This window comes from Parasteatoda tepidariorum, chromosome 1 (assembly GCF_043381705.1).
Source record: "Parasteatoda tepidariorum isolate YZ-2023 chromosome 1, CAS_Ptep_4.0, whole genome shotgun sequence".
NCBI classification, from domain to species: Eukaryota; Metazoa; Arthropoda; class Arachnida; order Araneae; family Theridiidae; genus Parasteatoda; species Parasteatoda tepidariorum.
Genome location: NC_092204.1, coordinates 95,298,718 through 95,317,516, shown reverse-complemented (window position 1 = coordinate 95,317,516; position 18,799 = coordinate 95,298,718). Strand labels below are relative to the sequence as shown.

Genomic DNA, 18,799 nt, shown 5'->3' with positions numbered 1-18,799 from the left:
CAAAAACTAAATTTTGAAAATCTGCTGAGATGACGTCACAACAAAGCGTCTTTTTGTTTGTTCATGTTCAAATCTTGCTCTATTTACATCAACAACAAAAAAACTATTATACATAAATATTGATATATTGTTCTGTGATAAATTGTTTCTTATTTTGTTCAAATTTTTGAAACTAAATAATTATTAGAATTTACCATAAAACGGAATAAAATAAAAAGTCAACTATCAATGCTAATAAGAGCACTACTACAACAGAAGGTTCAAATCAGAAATATATAAAAAATAAAGCATAGTCGCATAAAAAATAAAATAATAATTTTTCATTTAAATTTTAAGTTACGAATAAATGTTTTATAAGTTGATGTTATGAAAGCATTTTGGAAACAGTTTTATTAGTTGAAATGGAAGAAATTACGTATTTTTTGTGTTGTAGTTTCTTATATAATAAAAATTGATTTTAATCATTGGATTTAAAGTTTTAGGACTAATTTAACGATAAGCCACAGTTACGATAGAATGAGATCATTTTTTTAAAAAAATCACCATGATTTCATGAAGTAAATAAAATGCTTCAGATGTGTATATCGCAATTATTTAGAGGAAATTACGAAATTCGCGAAGCTAGTATCTGAAAAAAAAAGAAACAATCTACGTTAAAAAAATGTCACCTTTGAAAAGAAAGTGTGGCTAATCAGTATATTGAGCCTATCCTTTCACATTTAATGATCTTAATCGGGTTATTAAATTAATTAAATTTAGTTGTTATATGTCTCTTTCGTTGAGCATTCATTCAATGAGGATGTTATTTATAATTTAAACCATCATTTATACCCACGTCCATAAACAGTACTACTTCTCTTACATGTACTTCTATTACATGTACTTCTCTATGAAGTAATTTTATAAATAGAAAAAATAAACTTTTGGTACTTTTTATGGATGGCTGGTACTTTATTTACGACCGTCCTAGACCTGCAAAATGAGCTATTAGCGACGGTCTCTGAAACATGAACATCTGCGGAACATCTCGGAAACATCTGCGGATCCTGAGGATGATCCGCAGATGTGCCTTCACGATTTTCATCCTCTGCAGATGGGATGGCTTCTTCACTTTAGTAGCCCGACGAACTGCACGCGAAGACTAGTTTAACGAGGACCGATACCGGGTACCCTCAGTCCCTGAGGAGGCTGATCAAAGTAGTCACCCACCTGCTTACTGACAGTAGCCAGTAATGCTTGGCTTGGGTGTTTCATTGGGAACCGTGTCTTTACGATCCATCCACTGCGGTACTGACAATTTTTATGATTAAAATAAACATTTAAATACTTTGTGGGCAGAGGTTAACAGAAAATTGCTAAAATTTCATTGTGAAAAATACTAATGGATGAATGCAAAATATTTTATCGTTCTGTAAATTATTTTATATTTGATATACGAGACGGTTCAGAAACGTCAACATTTATAGAAATATATATATATTGATTAAAGTTTAAGTTAAAACTCTATTTTTCACTTGAGTCTTCACTCAAACTGCCATCATATTTACAGACAAGTTTCGAGGAAGTGGGATTCTTAAAATAAATACTCATATTAAATGTCAACCCACTTTTAAGTTATAACGATAGACGGCTAAATATATTTACAGTGGTTCTCACAGCTCTCTCCACAACAATTTAATTCGTTTTTATATTGAATTTAAGATTTTTTTTTCTATTTCAAATTTTATACGAATAAATAAGAAATGAAGATGAAAATGATTCTCAAATCGAAATTGAGCATTGTAAATTTAAAATGCTATGTGATAAATACCTGAAGTGTTATAGGATAAATGCTTTATTTATAAATGCCTAAAAATTATAATAGTAAGGATTTTTAGATGGCAGTTCGAGCATAAAAAAAAAGTTCAAAGTTTTGTTTGATGAAGTAAATATTGCATTTGTTTCACGAATTATAACGCCGGAAAAAAGTTAGCACGTCTCGAGAGCTCAAAAATGGGCACCTATTCTAAAGATTCACGAGAGGATAATGAAGAGAATAGGATTTTTTAAAAAAAGTAAACGCAAAGTAAATGCAAATGTAAAAAAAAGCACAACTAGAAAAATCTCGGTAGCCTAAAGGTCAATCAGGGCAGGTTGTATTTCCAAGTGACGGTTACTGAGGCACTTCTGTCGTTAAGTAATCTATTTTTTAAGTGCTTAAAACAAATGATTTTTTTTTCAATTTTTGTAATTTATGAAGCAAATGAAGTATTCACATTATCTTTCAGCTTCAGTTTTTAAGATCTCATTAATAATCGTAGTTTTGGACGAGTACACAGTTTCCCATGAGCACGTATGTTACTTTCAATGCAGGAAATGGCGGAATTGTATTAAAAATGAAATTATTATACTTTGCTTAATTGTTCTATAGAAAACCTAGGCATTTTTTAGAAAACAGATGCTCTGTAGGCAAATTATTAAATATAAAAATTATATATCTTGTCTATTCATTGTACAGAATGACTGCAGAATTTCATTATTCATTCAAAAAATGTTTAGGTAATGCATAAATTATTAATTATTTCATACATTTCCAGCTTGTCATTAGTTATTCTATGAAATATTTATGCAATGAGTGAAATAATTATTTCATGTTTTGCCGGTTTGACATTCTATAGAATATCTAGGAAATGTGAGAAATATACTTAGTATATCATACTTCACCAGTGTATTTTATGCAATTGTTAGAAATTGTATAGATTTCCAAATTTTATACACTGACGATAACATATATATTATCATATTATAAATTGTATTTGTAATTGTATAAATTGGTAATTGTAATTCTTCAAAAAGTGAACATAAACTGATCACAGTTCATCTTAAATGTTTCAATATGAAAAAGATACTTAACTAATAGCAGTATACAGATACCCGTGTTATGTTATTATTAGTTTATGTACAAAACCTAGTTAGTTTTCAATAATAAAACGAAAAAGTTATAATTTGTTTGTCAAAGTCTTGGATTTCAGTTAATAAAATAAAAAGTAATAATAAACGGTTTACAAACCAAAAATAAACTGTAGGCACTGCGCAGCATTAATAAAACCAAGTAATAAAAATAACACATACACGTTTTTGATTATACGGAAAAAGACAATGCACTCAATAAAAATGTAAATAAACTAAAAATTTTCTATGAAAGTTACACACAAATTGATTTACCTGGCTTAGAAGAAGGCCGGTGTTCCTTATTATAAAAGGCTTGGATGAAAAAGCTTAAGAATTTGCATACATTGTATTAAACAAGCTTTTGCCAACAATGTACAGTCAAAATTATTTTCTTCGTGTAACCTCATTAATTATTCATGAATCGAATTTAAATTTCTTGGATTTTGTTTTCCTGAATCCCTGTTATAAAAATCCAATTCATTACATTTCATACAAAATGCAACGAAAACGCGCATGGAACTTGATTTTTTTCATTTCATATTTTTAAGAGCACGCACAGCGTTAAAAAATAAATTATATGTTCTTATGTTATTCAGAAATTAATGATGTCACCGTTTAGTCAATTTTAAAAATAAAAATCGTATAAATGCAAATCACTTCATTGATCTGCATTAGTATAATTATGTATGTAAATAATTTTAAATTTTGTGACACCGTGAAAACTGTAATTGTTAAATAATAAAGTATTATTACATCGATGCAATAAATAATTATTGTAATTGTCTTTTGTTTTTGAATTTTGATAAATTGTGATCTAACCAGGTATCTTAACGGTCCTTACAAAAGAAAATAGTTTCGATAATTTTAGGACGTTTTAGTTGAGACCTATAGAACGATAGCTAGTATTAATAGATTCTTAGTATGAGGTCATTCATACTATGACCGAGATATCTTTCCTTCAAACAATAAGTGATATATTTCATTCATACTATGCGAGAAATATTTTAATCATATATGTATTTCGGTCATATGATGGATATTTCATTCATGATAAATTATTGCTTTTTTCTTTTACTAATTTTTTATACTAATTCCCTTTACAAATAATATATTTCTTTCAACTACACGTTATATGCGTCAGATCATTTATTGAAATATAAATTAAACCACCATGGATAAAACTCAAGCATACTCGTACATTTTAAAAAAAATTATTAAAAAATATCTTCATTACACTTTTTGTAGATTTCACTTTTACAGTGGACACCATAGTATATTCTAGCAATAACCAAATCTGATATTATAGTCTAAAATAATGTGTTGAAAGCGTTTTTCGAAATTTGAGCTTATAAGTAATAGCAAAGGTTTGTGTGGGGTCAATTAAGAAAAAAGACCAATACCGTGAAACTATTTTCTCTAGTGCGTTATACGTTTGCTCATATGGACATCACTCATCGAGTTTACGTGTAGTTATCAACACATAATTATATATTCTGTTGTTTATTAGTATAGAATTTTAGGTTTATGGCCAATTCTATAGAGCGGGTAAAAATGTAAGCAATTCCTCGAACCTTCCAACCAAAACTAAAGTTAATATTTTTTGTAATAAACTAAAGTAATTTATTTTTATAAATCTATCTCGATTTTAAAAATATTTTAACATAACATAGCTAGACATAATCATAAATTAAGATAATATAACATAACTACCATAACATAATTTTAACATAATATTGCATAACTAGAAAGAAATGGTCATATAAAGGGTTCCATAACGTTCACTATAAAGATACGAAATGAGACAAAACAAAAATTATGATAAGAACACTTTTCCACAAAATTAGATTTTTGACACAAAATTCCTTTTTTTTTTTTAAATAAAATACATTTTATAAAAAATATACATTTTTTCACAAAATTAGGTTTTTGACAAAAAAAAATTATAAAAAATCCTACATTTTATAAAAAAAGCCCTTTTACAAAATTAGATTTTTGAGAAAAAAATTCTTTTAATAAAAACCAAACATTTTATGAAGAAAAAAAAACTTTTTCCACAAAATTAGGTTTTTTGACTAATATTTTCAAGATTGTGGATATTCCACACGTTTTAAATTTATTTTATTTAATGACTGCCGCAGAACAGCCGACCCATTTTCGAGTGCACGACTATCAATGTTCCACTCTGCAATCTTGTAATTTTGAACCCAAAACAGAAGACAAGCGAGCTCCTGGATCAAGCATTGTGATAAAAAAGCCTTCGTGTAAGACTTTTGATGGAACTAACCCGCATTTACGTTACATGGAGAGGAAAACCTCCCAATGTCAGTTCGACGGAAAAGTGATTCTACCCAATAATCCGTCTACCACTAAGGATATTTTACATTAGTACTGTGGTCGGTGCGCCTGGAGCAGAATTCGAATCAACAAGCCACCACTGGGATGGGTTGCATCATTAGGAGGCAAACGTTATCCTCTGAGCCACCACGTCTTGGCATATTTTTAAATTATAAGGGATCCAAATCTGTTAAAAAATGTATGTTTATCCAAGAAAGATACATTTTGTGACTGATTTCCAAAAATTAATAATTGTTAACACTAAGTAATAGATAGCATAGTTAAAAATGATTCTTCAACCCTTTAAGATTGGCACTTAGTCCCTGAAAATCTGATCATTAGAATAAAAGTTATTCCGAGTTACATAGATTTTTTGTATCTCTATGTAGCACATTCAAATTTTCAAACTAGTTTCCTGTTTCCCACAAAACTTTTTCTTCATTTTTCCTCCGAGACTTTGTTTACGCATCAAAATTTTATTTTCATGAGATTATAACTAATTAAATTATCTGATTTTCGAAATGAAATACTTTGAAAACTTTTCTTTACATTTCTGTATAAAAATTAGCAGTGAAAGCTTAGCGTAGAAAATAAAAATTTTGAAATTTTTAATTTCAAAAGAGCTGACTGTGTAGGAAATTGGATTGTCTGCAACATCATAAAAACTAAATGCAAATCGACCAAACAGTTTTAAATTTCAATGAAATAACATTTAAGAAAAATAGAAACTTGATTTTTTAAATTAGAAATATTTTAGAACTGTGTACAAAAATCTTTGCAAATTATGTTTTATACAATATTAGCATTCAGAAATCACAAAAAAAGGTTAATTTTTAAAAAATGATCTATACTCTTTTCAGTTAGAATTTACAAAATAGGATATAGTCTCATAGCTTACAATAATATAGTTCAAAGCTCATAGTTTTAATCATTCATAAATGAAACTAAATCTATTAATATCATAATAATAAACTGAAATTTAATTTGCTTTAATTTTATATTTAACGAGTGTATTACAAATTATGTCGGTATTTAGAAATTCAGAAGGCGAAAAATAAAAACACTAGGTATATTTCATGCCTAATAAGATAATCTGTTTCTCTAAAAAATATTTTTGTTTACTTACTAGAGTTTTGGCATCAAGCCATTTACTGGTTCTGGATTTTTGGCTGTCCTGGAGTCAGATTCCGTGACCATGTGAACTATTAGATCATTATATCGTTATTTATGCCTTACTTACTAAAGTCACCAATTAATAATTTTAAAAATGTTTCGTATTATTCACTAAAATGTGATTTATCGACATTGATACCAAAATTTCATTGTTAGACTAAGTAATTTTAATTTTTTTCATATTACTAATATATTTACGAAAGTTTCGATGAATTTTAACATTTTTGATTGTTCCATAATTCTCAGTCGCTTAAATATATATTTTTTAATAAATAATATTTTTTTAACAAGAGTTTATCGGTAAAAAATATTTATGTAGGTGAACAGCATATTTTCATTCAATTTTTATTATTGAAACTTGAGCATACAAAACAAAATTCTATCATTACAGACGCACAAAAATAATACTGATGTATTTCAAAGAAAAATATTATTTTAATAAACATTAACATAAACATTTCAAGCTATGTATTTATATCAAACAAATTTCAATCAATTTGAAAAAAAATAGTGTTTCAACAATTAATTATCCTAAATGTAAAAATTGCTCACCTTTTTTTCCGGAATTCGAACTTAACGTCGGTAGGGTAATCCAACAATTTAAAATAGAAAAGTTATAATTCATCGTAGAAAGTTCGATTTGGAAAATCACATTCTCAGATGAGTAGCGAAACGTCAAGTCGAAATGTTATGCCTCTATCACGTGCATTCAAACACGTGGTTTACGATGCTTTTAAAACAGCTGATACACACAACCAAATACTTCTTTCATTAGGGTAGATGTGTACGTAGAATAACGCATGTCAAAACAGATGACTACAAATTGCAGACGTTGACGCATTTTCAATCGGAAAAATAACTTATAATTTCTTCTGATACATACAATTAATCAATACAAATTGAATACTTTATTTTAGTGAGACAAGCATGAAAGATGCGTAAACACGAGAGACTAAATTACGTAATATTTCCGTCCTTCCTACAGATGAAGGAAGAGGAGTAGATATTCTTTCAACTTCGACTCCTCTGACTCGAACAAAACACATACCGTTGATTGAGAGAAGAATATACTTTTGGCGATTCATCGCTGGATTTGGCTGTCTAGTGATTTTCTTGTAAAAGAAAAAATTATTTCCTGTAAATATTCTTTTTTTCGGAAACAAAATTGTGATTTAAAATTGTTTCTTAAGTTTCATTTTAGGAACAGGAATTTTTGAATAAGTAAAAATATTTTTTAAAAGGAAACGAAAATTGATAAAATCAAATCAAATTTAATATACGTAGCTATGGAAAACTTTCGTTTCACTAAGTTTTAGTTGTAAAATATGGATACGATTTCCATAAATTGACAAATTTTCAATGAACAAATGTAAACAAATTTTCTTATTCAATGCAAATTTTTCGTTAGATGATTATCACACACAGAAAATATCAAGGAATCAGTCGTCTTAGCCATTGTTAAGAGGATACTTTAAAAAAAAAACTATTTTAGATATTTTTTATTGTTTATAGTTGTAAAATACATTTAAAGGATATTCTTGATAATTTAAAGAAGTAATTTTTTAAAAAATATTTTTTTGGACTATTATTTAAAATTTAGGTTTTGGAGGATATTTTACTAGCCTATACCAAATTTAATGTATATAAATTTAATTTAATATTCCGGTACACGAAAATTCATTTGAATTCGCTACTCGCTTAATAAATTTAGTTTTGTGTTTTGTTCTGTTTTTTGCGTAATATATATTTTATACTTATTGTGTTCTATTTTATTTCAAATTTTTTGAGTGCTCCTCGCACTACTGTATTGTTATATCTTGCTTAGGCTTTATTGATACAATATTGGAAAGCACTTATTTTTGCGAATGTAATCGTGTGAGCTGATAAAGAAAATAAAATTATTTATTTTTTTCCAGCTTTTTATTATATATATATTTTTTCTTCGTTTTAAATGTGTTTTCACGGTCTCTATATATGTATATATATATATATATATTATTATTATTATTATTATTATTATCATTATTATCATNTATTTTTTTTTTTATTCCTCCACTCCCTGATCAAAGTTCTTTTTTCCCATTTCTTTCTTCCCCCCTTCCAATTTCTTCCCTAGTCATAATTCCACTCTCCGGCACCCCCCTCTAACCCAACATGAACTGAATTTTTTCTTCAATCCTTTTTTTATCAATCACCGCTTTCTTTCTCCCCCTACCCCCCCCTTACATCTCTCCGAGTTCTTTTTTATTATTTTTCTTGTTTATTTAAACTCATACAGATATATATATATATTATTCCAACAGCCCCTTCAATTCTCCGTCGAACGTATACCACATTATTTTACGCGACACATTCAGACGTATATATATATATATATATTTTCTTCTTTAAAAAACTGTTTAACTAAATAATAATAACAGTGGCAACAGTGGTGTTCAGGTACGACTAAAAACAAAAACAAATGTTGTTTTAATTACGTTATTATGCATTTCATAGACGTTATTATATAGTGCGCTTAAATGGAAAAGGAATTGTTATTTCTAGAGTCTAATTCCTGTTAGTATTTTATTTTATTTAATTTTTATAGCCAGTATTGAACAGTCGACCCAGTTTTGAATTCACAGCTATCAGTGTTCATCTTCGTGCCCTTGGAATTTCGAACCGAAGCCATACAGGTAAGACATGTGAACTCCTGGATCAAGCATTGGGACAAACTAACCTCCATGAACTACTTTTTGTTGGTACTAACATGCAGTTGCGTTACATCCAGGGGGAAACCACGAAAAATCCCATAGTTAGCCCAGCGGCAAAGGAATGATCCATCACTGCTGACGATAATTTACGTCAGCACTCTGACCGTTGCAAATAAAGAGAAGGAATCGAAGCGACCAACCATCTCAGGGACTTGAACCTGGAACACCTCATTGGAAGATGAGCATTCCTGAGCTACCGTCGCTCCCCCCCCCATTATCATTGGTTGAGATGTGCACCCTTAGTCACACAAAAGTTCCTATGGAGGTTCCACATTACAATCTAATCTGAATGGTAGCAGGTTCGAATCACGCCAGAACCTTGTATGCATAGTTGTACCGACTTTCTCTAGTCTGAAATATTTGTCTTTCAACTCTACAAGAACTTACAATTCGTCGTTGTAAGAGCACACAAGCTTTTGTTTCGAAGTGTAACAATAAATGTATAAATACAATTCCATTTGTTGAAAATGAATCCATGAACAAGAAAAAAGTGTGACTCTTGAACGCGTAAATTTTTTTTATTTTGAATATATATTGTTTGAAATAAACCAGTGAGAAAAAGGCAACTACTGAAAAAAGTCTGATTCGAATATCTTAGAAATTTAAAGAGTTTCAAGCAAGTTTTTAAGTACTTTTTGCATTTCTTTTAAAAAAAAAAGCTGAAAATGATAAGGTCTTTTCTAGAAATTTCATTTTGTACCAAAAGATAAATTTTAATAGCAAATGATACTACCGTACAATAATCGTTCATCCGAACACCAAACTGAGATGGTACTAGGGAAGAAAACAGGCGAAAGAAAGCATATTTTTACTGATTTTATTATACATTTATGAGGAATGGTCCCCCCCAATGCCAGTGTCTTTTTTAATAAATCTTATTTAATAGTACAAAATAAAATTTGTGAAAAAACATTTATCATTTTGAGCTTTCTTTTTAAAAATACAAAAACTACTTAGAGAATTGTTAGAAACTTCTTTTAATTTTGATTTATTCAAATCAGATGTGTTTTTGTTGGTTCCCAAACAAATATATACAAAATAATAAAAACGATTTTTTTAATTGCTTGAAAAATGTTATTTAGTTTTATTGAAAATTTTTAATGTTATAACAAAAAAATGCAAGCCACAAGAATAAGTTTTTCATAAAAATATCCATATCTCCATAAATATTTAAGCTAGATGTATGAAATTTTATGCAGTTATAACACATATCAACCAAAGTAATCAGTATTATTTACATGCTTATTTCTTGATTTTATGGCATAGGGTGTTCCAAAATTCTTTAGTATTTTACTGTCTATTCCTGAAACTTCTGAAAGTTTTAATCCCTATTAAAATGTATGAAAAATCGCATGAACTAATTACCTCTAAAGTTGCAAATTAATCCTCTAAGTATTTCTTGAGAAACTAAAAGAAATTTCAAAAAATTTCAAGAAATTTCAGAAATTTCAAAGTGTTTCTTCCATTATTGTAGGGTAGTGTATAATAGTAATTTGTCGCACCAGCTGAAGTGAAATTGTACTTGGACAGTGCTCCAAAAATAAAAATTGTCACAGATAAAGAAATAAACTTTCAAAGCTTTTAGTTTCATTCAGGAAAGGTAATATAATTTTGTTACAAGTAAAATTTAAAAAAAAAATACTATGATCAAGTTACTACAAAAAGATATATAAAGTTTTAAGCATACAAATGCAGACCTTAAAGATTAAAACTCTGAGCAGGAATGGATAAAATGTTAGTTTTCAGCAATACGTGGCAAAATTATTTTCAGGTACGAATTACAAATATTTTTTTAAAAGAAAATTAGACATTGAGAATTCTTTTTGTTGTTTAAATTAAATTAAGATGTGTGGAATGATCAAGGATCGAATCCCAGCCATGATTGGCTAATTCGTATACTCTCTGTTTGCATTAACCATAGTATTGACGTAAAATTTTCGTATTGGTAGTCATATAAAGTGTTAGAATCTATTTGAGGTAATAATAACTATAAGAAGTTTAAAGGTTTTCATTTGCATGTAATTTAGTAATTGGTTATTTTCGCTCAAAAAAAAAATAGAAGAAAACAACTAGTAAATGGTGGGATTGTTCCTTGTATGCTGAATTGGTTTCAAAATAACGAGGTCACGAATATTGGTAGTCGCAAATATGAAATAAAATAGGCTGTTAAACGCCGATGATTATTTTAAAAAAAAGGGAACAACGGGATTTTTTTCTGTAAATTGCACTTGTTTTATGTAAGTCTTAGTAGTGGAAAAGACTTGAAAATAATAAATAAAAACAAAAGGTAAAAATTAAGATTTTGTAATAATTATACACATTTAAAAAAATAGCTTGATTACGCATAAAATGAAAACAGAATAACTTATAACCTTTGATTCTAAATAAACTCAATAAATGTTAATTTTAAACTTGCAATTTTATTTCCAATACAATCATTAATATAATTTTCAGTATCATTTTATTAACAATCTACAGTAGGATTAGGTCTTGAATATGCTTACAAATTTACATATTTAAATGCATTTCATTTAATGTTGACGATATTTTGAGTTTATTCTTGCCATAATAGTTTGGTTTGGCTATCCGCGTCCCCCTCATGGCCTATTGGGGGCAGTTTGGAATTTATACTTAATGATGATTCAAATACGTTACACAATGCAACGCGATTTTCAACTGAGAGAACATGATGGTAGTAAGTCATTTGCTATCATTCTCTCTCCTCAATCAGCAGTTCAGAATCTGACAGTTTTTCAGAGATAAATCCGTCTTTGAAATTGCCAGGGACATTATATTATAGTGGATTCTGAACCACTAAGGCAATCTGATCAACTCCATCCTTTATCACTGGGAATCAAAATAAAAAATCTTGTAAATTTGAAAAGTAACTTGTTGGTTCATATTTCGGAAATTTGAAGCAAATTGGAGCATTAGAAAACAGGAATTTTTTTCTATAAATATATTTCTATGTAAGTAAGTCTTAGTTATAAAGACATAAATAATAAATTTAAACTAAAGGTACAACTTCCTATTTCATAGTTAATATACAGACTTTAAAATAAAAATAGCTTGATTACGCATGAAATGAAAGAAAAATAACTTATAATCTTTAATTCAAAATAAACTCAATTAATGTTTATTTTAAACTTGCAGTTTCATTTCCAATCCAATCATTAATATAATTCTCAGTACCATTTCATTAACGTTCTACAGTAGAGTCAGGTCTTGAATATGCTTACAAAACTACATGTTTAAATGCATTTCATTGTATATTGACGATATTTCGAGTTTATTGTGACCATGATAGTTTAGTTTGGGAATTTGCGTCCCCCTCATGGGCTATTGGGGGCAGATTGGGATTAATACTTAATGATGATCTACATACTTTGCTGACGCTTGCAACTACTACGCTAACACAAATTTCCTCAGAGAGAACATGGTTGGGAGACCTTAACTATCATTCTCACTCATCAATCAACAGTTCAGAATCTGACAGTTTTTCAGAGACAATTTCGTCCCTGAAACTGCCAGGGACATTGCATTGTAGTGGATTCTAAACCACTGAGGCAATCTGATCAACTCCCTTCCACCCTTTATCACGGGGAATCAAACCAAAAATCGTGTAAATTTAAAAAGTAACATCTTGGTACATGTTTTCGAAATTCTAAGCAAGTCAGATCATTTATAATAAGTTCTTTAACACTAGATTTGCCTAAGGAAGTCATTTTGACTGCTTTTAATTTCAATTAGAAAAACAATGGTGTATATAATGACGCAATTTCTTAGAATTTTGTGATTTTTTGTACAACATATAATATTTTTATTGTTAATATATACTAATAACCTGTAAATGATCTAAAAAATATTGAAAATTAATTTTAAACAAATTTCTTTATTCTTTCACAATCCCGTGACTGCTTTTGAGCAAGCAATATAGGTATATACTAAGTTTCAGTCTTTCTAGTGTTAAATTTGATTTTCAGTGGAGAATAGTGCAGTAGCTCAATAATTCGATTTTCCTGCAGTTGGTTAATAATTAGAAATGCAGTTTCAAGTAAATGTGTGTTTCTGAAATATGTTTCTGAATTCAGAAACATACAAATATATGTTTCTAAAATTTTGAAAATGATAATAATACTTTATCTGTCTCTTTTTTAAGTTTTTTAATAAGTCACCACTTGCCACTGTTAGCACTCATTATCAAATCAAATTTAAACACATTATTTTTTTAAGAAACTAACCTTCCAGTGGGCTTTATCTTATTATTATTTTAATTTATTTTATTAATTCTTTATTTTGCTTTCAATAAATTTATGATCTTGGGGGTATGAACGTTATTGTTGTCTTGTTTTAATCTTAACAAAACTATTTATAATATAATAAATTACATTAACATGCTTAAAATTAAATAGTTCATTGCATAAATTATAGCAAAACGAGTTTTTCAGTCATGCAGGAAATTTTTTTTCCTCCGCATCATTAGAAACTTATTAATAAAACTAAAATTAAAAGTTTTACTGTTTTTTTTTCTTAAAATTAACCCTCTTGTAGACTTTAAAATTATCATTATTATTATTATTTTCATTATCATTATTATCATTATTATTATCATTATTATTTATCATTATCATTATTATTTATCATTATTTATTAAAATTATCATTATTTATTATTATTACTTTTTTTAAATCTTTAGACCACGAAATATTTTTTATATAGGTATAACATTTTATTTTTCTTAATCCTTTAATATAATTATGTATTTTAATTTTAATCATATTAAAAAGTTTGTAATGTCGACTAAAACAAAACTTAAAGCTTTTTATTTAATTATCAAGGTTATAATGAAATAAATTTCGTACGTTATCACTATTTACTCTAAAAGAATTCAAAACAACAAATCGTGAATAATCAAAAGCGAGCCCTCAAGTGCTGTGAAATAAGCAATACTGAAATTAATTAATCCCTGAACCAATCTTAATTAATTTATATATTTTCAGCAATTGAATAAAAGTGGAAAAGGAATGTTAGAATTTATGTAATTAACCGTTAAATCAAGTTTAATTTCATAAGAAATTATTGTTGACTAATATTTTTCAGCTCCTCTGAGCTATGACATAAATGGAAGAGGAAATTTAAAAAGAAATTTAATTAGTCAGGAAAAAAGATTGTTAGTAAATATAATATTAATAATAAAAGGCACGTGCAATAATTCCTTACATTTTTTTAATATCATAAGTATTATTCAATTTCTTTGCAATATTTGCTATATGTTTATTGCATAAATTCATAAATAAGTTACGCTTCTCTGTAACAGTTCAATTAGCATTTAGACACATTCTCGCATTTTTCTTGAGCTCTATAATAGCTTCTCATTATTTCCCTGAATAAAGATAACTATCAGAAAAGCATTTAGATTCCTTTGAAAAAATGTTTGAGTTGTATATTTACTGTGCAAGAATAGGAACTATAATTTTTTATATTCCATGCAAAATCGTTAAGCCTCATTTTATATATGTTGAATGATTTATGAATTAAATAAGCTGTTTCGAAATAACCGCTTTCAAAATATATGTCTATGTAAAAATCAATTTTTGAAAGAAAAAAAACTCTGCTCATTAAAAGTTTCAAACTATAACTTTGCAGCAATTTTTTTTTAATATAATGATTGAGGTTCATAAAACTTAAACGTTATTTATGACGATGTGAACTCTTTAAATTAACGTACGTCAAAGCTTAACTAGGCTAAGCTGTCAACTCCAATATCTGCGGGAGAGCCAAAGTCAAAGATCATAATCATCAATTAATTTCAACCTACTTCTTGTTGTTTCTAATGCCACTTGATATACCAACAAGCTTGCTTGGTGAAACCAAGCGAATTCAAGGAAAAGAGTGTGTTTTTTGTTTTCAGTAGCGCCATCTATGGCCAAGAATGTGTCTTCAGTCACATACACACGTCATAACCTGTTTTAAAGGACGGGACCATTCATACGTACATTCATTCATCCACCGATGCACATACCATGAGCTTCCTGGAATGAAATTCCATCAGGGAATGACGTCACGTTAAGCGTGTATTTCTTTTTCGGCATAATCAAAAAACTCAACCTGTTTTTTTCCAGCCGGTATCTATTACCCAGAATCATTATTCTTCGATGGATTGCGGATTTTGAGGATTTAATACGATAAGGCGCCGATGTATTCCTTGTTTTTTTGTCTACTACACAAGAGAAGATAATGAAAATACTAAAAAAAAACGCGCCCAAGCAGTTTTCAAGACGATAATCGAAGGAGAAATATTTTGTTCCATTAGTACGTGTCAACGAAAAGATACCTTTAGAGTTCACTAAGAAATTGCGGATAACGATATATATTGTACTAAAAAATGTCATTATGTGTTAATTGCTACTATTTCAATGTTACGGGATATATACCCTGGTCAATACCTCTTTGTGAAGTTCCAATAATTTCTTTTTTTTTTTAATTCTCTAGTGATGAACTTTTAATTCAAGAGTATTTTGACTTTATTCCGAAAAACGATTCTTTATACGATGCACAAAAGGCAACAATATTTAAAAGAATTTGTTACAGGGATGTTTCTTAGAAAATAATTTATTTCCAATGAAATACGCGAATGGGAATAATGGGAAAAGTAATTAAAATAAAAAGATTTCAAAAAATATTTATGGAATAAATATTAATTTCTTCTTTTACTAATTTTGAACAAATTACTAAAGAAAATAATAACTCTGAAGATTATTTTCCAACTAACTTCAATCTTCTTGTCTTTATTTACAAACTATTGCTCGTTTGCAGTTGGCTCCATCTCTTTAGACATTTCTATGCGAGGAAGATGGGAGAAAACATCCCCCCGCTTTTAATTTAAAAACCCTCAATGCGTGCCAAACAGTGAATATTTTTTTTCAGTACTTCGTTTTATCGTCTACTGTATTCTGTTATACCTTTCGTACCTCTAGCTAGTTAAGTATATTTTAGGTTTAAAAATTGCTGTTTTAAGAAAAATTGAAATATTTATTAAATAATCCTTTCTATAATCTACTAATTTAAACCAGGTTTTGTATTTTTATGTTAAAACTTTATTTCTTTCTCTGAAAAAATCTTAATAATCTTTTCCGTTAGTAACACGTAATATTATGGATGGTTTATATTGTTTTTTAAAGCATTTTTATGCTGTCATATACAATTAGACACATCTTCATTGCAGACTTTCTAATTGTTTTAGTTTTTGCCCTGTACTATTTTCTTAAAATTTAATAATTTTGAGTAAATTTCATTTTTGATTTAGTTACATTATGCTCTTTTTTAATCAAAAATCAGAATTTTTTGAAAAACAATTAAACAGCTCAATGTATCTGGGTACGAATCACAAGTGAATGAAGTTTGTGCTGTATGAAGCTAAAAAGCAAAAAGATTTTTTATTCAAGTTTGCATTAATGAATATTTTTATAAAACTGTATTGCATCTTTATATTTTATTTAGTTGAATTAAAAATTATTCAAAGTTAATTTGTAAAATTAAAAAAATACTCTTAAATTCGTTTTTTAAAAAAATAGAATTATCGAAGAAAAAATAAGATTCACTAGTTATGCTCTAGTCACATAGATCTTTTACTGAGTTAGATAACAGTTATAGATAAATTACAGGATACAGTTCTGTTTCTTTACTCGTTTGGTGCCATTAATTTTTTATAAATATACATTTTATTATGATTATCTCTACTCTCTACATTAAAAAAAAATTCCTTTCGTTCTCGTTGCTTCAGAAAATAATCTATTATGAGCGCATCTCACTCTAATTATGCAAAAGGAAAAAAGAAAAAATATATAGATTAAAATATTCAAAGTTTTGCATATTTTAAAAGAAGTGTTTAAGAAACCCATGGTTTTTAAAATATTACTGATTCGCTCTTGTGAAATATGAAAACTGCTTTTTTTTTATTAGTTCAATAAATTTAGTGTAGATAAAACTATTAGCAGGTGAACATTAAATTTTTGCAATTAAGTATTCAAGTACTTTGTCTAAAAATGACCAATGCATCTCACTTTGTTTAAATTTCAGATAAGTTTTGGAAAACTCAAATGATTTATATTGACAGGATTTTTTTTATGTAAAGGAAAAAAATGTCCCTATCGAACTGTAATGCTGTTTCTAGCCACTAGATGGCTCTTGTAGGAGTTTATGAGTTACAATTTTCCTCTCAAAGCTTCTCAGACAAACTCAATAGGGTTGCGGTCTGGAGATCTAGCTGGCTTATCCATCCGATGAATATCTTCATTTTCCTAGAAAATGGTTGACCGGAAGTGTTCTGTGTGGTGTTGCATTGCAATCCATTAAAATGAAATTAGGACCCACTGCAATCCTGAAAAGGCGAAAATACGGTTTTTTTTTAACCGATTCTCCGACAGAATCGATGAAAAAAAGAAATTTCACAAGATGTACGAGCGTACATCTTGTGAAATTTCTTTGTAAATGTACGAGCGTACACAAGATGTACGAGCGTAGTTATTTCGGCGTGTGTGCCTATTCCTCTACAATAGTGTTTCCCAAACTTATGACTATTGTGTACCCTTTCAAATTTTTCGTAACGCTGTGCACCACTAATAAAAAAATGAATGTATATTTTCAAAAATGTTTATTTCGAATGGATAATAAAGTTGAAAATCACAACTGACTGTTGACATTACTAATTAATAAGTGTTAACTCGGCGAAAAATAGCCAATAGAAAAATACGTAATCGTAAATTTTCGCTCGCTTTGTTTTTAAATAAAATTTTTTGAAATTTTCGTTTGTTGCAAGATATTTCGCATAAGAACTCGGACCCCAGGAAAACTGTTCCCGTACCCTTGGGGGTACGCGTACCACACTTTAGGAAACACTGCTCTACAAGTACACTCTCATATGCTTACGTATTTGACATACCAGACTAACATCTTTGTTACGAAGCAGTATTTTTACTTTTCACCCTGTTCTTTTCTGGAAATTCAACAAAATTTGTCAATTCTCATAATATTGAACACCTACGTATCATAATATACACAATAGGAAACTATATTTATTATAAAAGAGGCATTTATAAGTAGCGTGATATTTTTAGAAAAAATTGAGTCACTTTTAACATCAAGTCACTTTTTAATCTAAGACATTAGTCATGCAGCTAATGACATCAAATTAAAATTACAGGACTGTATTGCTGAAATCAGTGTTTGAAATTACCCAACAAAGTAAATTTAAGTGATTCCGGATGAGGGTATTGTTTTACAGATATTGTTTTACGTATTGTTTTACAGAAAAATAGTAAAAATGTTTTTTTTTGGTATTGAACAATGACAGTTTTCGCTGGAATTATTTATAAGTCAAATTAGTTAGCTCCTTCAAGTCTTCGAAAGTTAGCTTTCCTCTTTCAATTTATTGTTTTCACAAACTTTTGATAACAGCGAAATAGCCCTCATTATCCAATCAAAAAACTTTGTAAACTATAGCCATATGTATAATGATACTGATTTTTCATGTTCCGATAGTACACCGTTGATCAATAGCAAAACTCGGATGAGACAATGCTTAAAAGCAGAAATAAAATGACACGCTT

At 28.5% G+C, this 18,799-nt stretch overlaps 1 protein-coding gene across 2 annotated transcripts in view; it reads right to left on the bottom strand.

Annotated features, from left to right (window-relative positions):
* Positions 1-7,494, bottom strand: part of LOC107453971 (TGF-beta receptor type-1) — a 716,084-nt gene extending 708,590 nt beyond the window's left edge. For both annotated transcript variants that reach the window (XM_043045483.2, XM_016070992.4), the window contains exon 1: positions 6,991-7,494. The gene's annotated coding sequence lies outside the window, so the exon portion shown is untranslated. The remainder of the gene's footprint in view (positions 1-6,990) is intronic.
* Between the last annotated feature and the right edge of the window lie 11,305 nt (positions 7,495-18,799).